Raw genomic sequence first — 3,021 nt, 5'->3', positions numbered from 1 at the left:
TATAACGTTACCCTGATTCGTTACCTTCACGCTATCCGTAGCCTAAGCTGGCGACTACGACTGTTCTCCCCTCACCGCTCATGGCAGTGTCACCGATCATCGACCAAACTCAGCAGACGCAATGGAACTCGCCAGCATATCAACCATCTCAGAGATCGTGAGGACGCGCGGCCGACGACCACGCCCCCGGAGAATCCCACCTGGCCCGCCGCAGACCCGGACGCGATGGCAGGACGGCGCAAGTTGGCGGCATTCGCTCGCGTGCATGCGGGGCTCGGCCCGTGCTAGGCGCGGGACCCCACCAACCTCCCGGCGCCGGGGCGCCGGTCCGAATAACCTTCGCTGGGAAACGTTACGCGGGTCGTCTACGGTCGCGACGTCATTTGAGTTCCGGTCAGGGGTTCGCCGACCACGCCTAAGCACCGCTATGTATGCGGTTACGCAACACCGTCATCGACCGATGCGACGGCACGTGACGCAGACGAACATGCGAGTCCGCGACAACTGCCACGCACCGTGCACGCCATGGCCACCGCGCATGTTGCCCGTGGGAGCGCGTTGCACGAGCCGTCGCGCTCTTACGGCCGCGTCGTTCGATGCGGCAGAGTACCGCCGCACTCACTCCCCCACGCACGCATACTGAGGAGGAGGAGCGCGACGTGCGGGTACCGGCCGCCACGCCCGCGATACGCGCCACACATCGGCGTCACAACGACAACGACGCACGACGGCGACAACAGGGCGCGCCAAGCCCATTTTACATTAATAGTTATTCCCTCGTTACCATCCGACCTGTTTCAATCCCCTAATTACTCTATGTATTTACGCCACTATGTAGGCCGTGTTATTCGCACTTAGTCTTAAGCCTGTTGTAAAGGTTCTGTAATAGACTTAGGAATAGATAAAGACAAGACAAGGAAGTAACGTTCACTGAGCTGTTTTCACTACAGTCATTACAAACATGAAAGTCTCCAGTGTACTACCGAATAGAAAGAGCGTTCAACGTGCACATAACCTGCGTATCAACGCCAACTACAACCTTTCTTCAGTCGGTGTCCTTCTACAAAGAAACACTGCACGTTTTTATATTTTATTATGTACATATATTACAATTAGCGTATGTTGAAGTCGACACGCGTGCTGTATTAGCACGTGCATTCACGATTGAAATACTTTTGTAATAAATATACTCTAACTAAAGTTTTCAGAGTACTTTTATTATGAGTGCGGTTATGTAGGTGTCCACAATGACAATGTTGATAAAGAAATCGTTCTACAATTTTCAGTAAAGAGTAGAGTGGTATAGGCATAATACAAGAGTGCAGTGAATCACTGGTTGCGTTGGGGAATCTACCGCATGTGGAGTTAGAGCAGCAAAAAAACTAGTGCGTACATAGATTTAGAGATGAGCTCAAGTAGTAGAAGCTAGCAGATAGAGTACAGTGCAGTAAGCAGTAGAAGTAGAGTAGAGTAAACAGTGGCAGCTAGAGCAAGTAATAACAGTAGTACTATAGAAGAGTAGAGTACGAGTGCGCAGTAAGACCAAGTATAGTAGAGTAGAGTACAGTGCAGTAGAGCAGTATAGTAGAGTAGAGTACAGTGCACTAGAGCAGTAGAGCAGTATAGTAGAGTAGAGCAGAGAGTTGTAGGAGTTGTTGTTGTTGTTGTTGTTGTAGAAGTTGTTGCTGCGTGGACCTTGACCCTAACCTTGACCGTGGCCTCGACCAATTTTCCTATTTCTAAACTTTTCCGTGGCCTTGAGTTCAAGGCCATGACCTTGGGCTCAAGGCCATTACATTCTCCAATTTAAAATTTTTCCGTGGCCTTGAGTTCAAGGCCATGGCCTTGGGCTCAAGGCCATTACACTTTTCAATTTAAAAATTTCTACACAACTAGGCCAAGGCCATAGCCTTGAGCTCAAGGCCATATCCTTGAGCCATTTTCAAAATGTTTCCATCACTCGATTAAAGTCATGGTCATGGTCAAGTTGTGTTTATATTTCGCTTAACATCTCGAAAATATCTTACCCTAGTAACTGACAAGATTTGAACCCGGGATTATTGAGTACCAGCCCAGCACTATACGCTAGCACCCAAGCAGACCATTCGTTATATGTTCCGAACGAATCTATGTGTTAAATTTTACTCAACAAGAGTGAAAATATATTACAAAGTTACCTCACAAGAATTGAACCCGGGACAACACGGTCCTATTCCAACATGATACGCACACGCCTAAACTTGCAATTTCTGAGTGGTTCAAGATCGGATGTGTGTGTCATTGCCGAGCATAGATTTCAACATAGAAATTTTCAATTATAAACGAGATAGAAATACTTGTACAGTTCTTTTCGTGCAAACCATTTATGATTGATAGAACCGCGCTGTATTTATTATTGTTTATACTAACAATAATAATAATTTATAATACAGTCGTTCGATGCCAATTAATCGAAGCAGACGTAGTTGTACGATTTCATACATTTATTCTTAATAAGAATCAATTTCATAAATACACACATAATTATATTCTCGTTCACATACATATTGTACACCGTGTTAAATAAATAAAGTCGAAAAAATAAAAGCCTGAGTAGACAACGTGAAACCATCGACAAAAATACATCACAAGCATGTAAAACGTTGGAGATTAGCAATGTCTGTAAATTATTACATAAAAATGTCATTCACAATTGACAACATGATTGCTGCATCCTGCTTAACAAGATATAAACTAAACACGACACTATCGTAAAATGCTTCACTCTTTTTCGTGTTAAAACACCAATAAACCTAAAGAAATAAATAACTATCGATTTTGAAAACACGTTAAAAACGAAATCACCAGTTCGCTAAACAGACTAAAAGAATAAATAAGATTAGTTACCATTATTACAATTTATGACCAGTTCTAAACGACAAGGAACATTTCCACTCACTATATCAACTTTTTAGGTAGAAAACTAGTCATCTAATAGAACATGTCTACTATCACACACAGTTATTCTACCTAACGGCTCAC

General features: G+C 44.0%; 1 protein-coding gene across 1 annotated transcript in view; it reads left to right on the top strand.

The window, feature by feature from the left end:
* LOC106805067 (wiskott-Aldrich syndrome protein homolog 1-like) overlaps window positions 1–2,109 on the top strand; it is an 8,911-nt gene extending 6,802 nt beyond the window's left edge. Inside the window, exon 2 of the transcript XR_001393393.1 lies at window positions 2,098–2,109. The gene's annotated coding sequence lies outside the window, so the exon portion shown is untranslated. The remainder of the gene's footprint in view (window positions 1–2,097) is intronic.
* The last annotated feature ends 912 nt before the right edge of the window (window positions 2,110–3,021 follow it).

The sequence above is a fragment of the Priapulus caudatus genome, unplaced genomic scaffold, assembly GCF_000485595.1.
Source record: "Priapulus caudatus unplaced genomic scaffold, Priapulus_caudatus-5.0.1 Scaffold98, whole genome shotgun sequence".
Lineage (NCBI taxonomy): Eukaryota > Metazoa > Priapulida > Priapulimorpha > Priapulimorphida > Priapulidae > Priapulus > Priapulus caudatus.
Note: the sequence above shows the minus strand (reverse complement) of the source record. Positions and strands in the feature narration are given on the sequence as shown.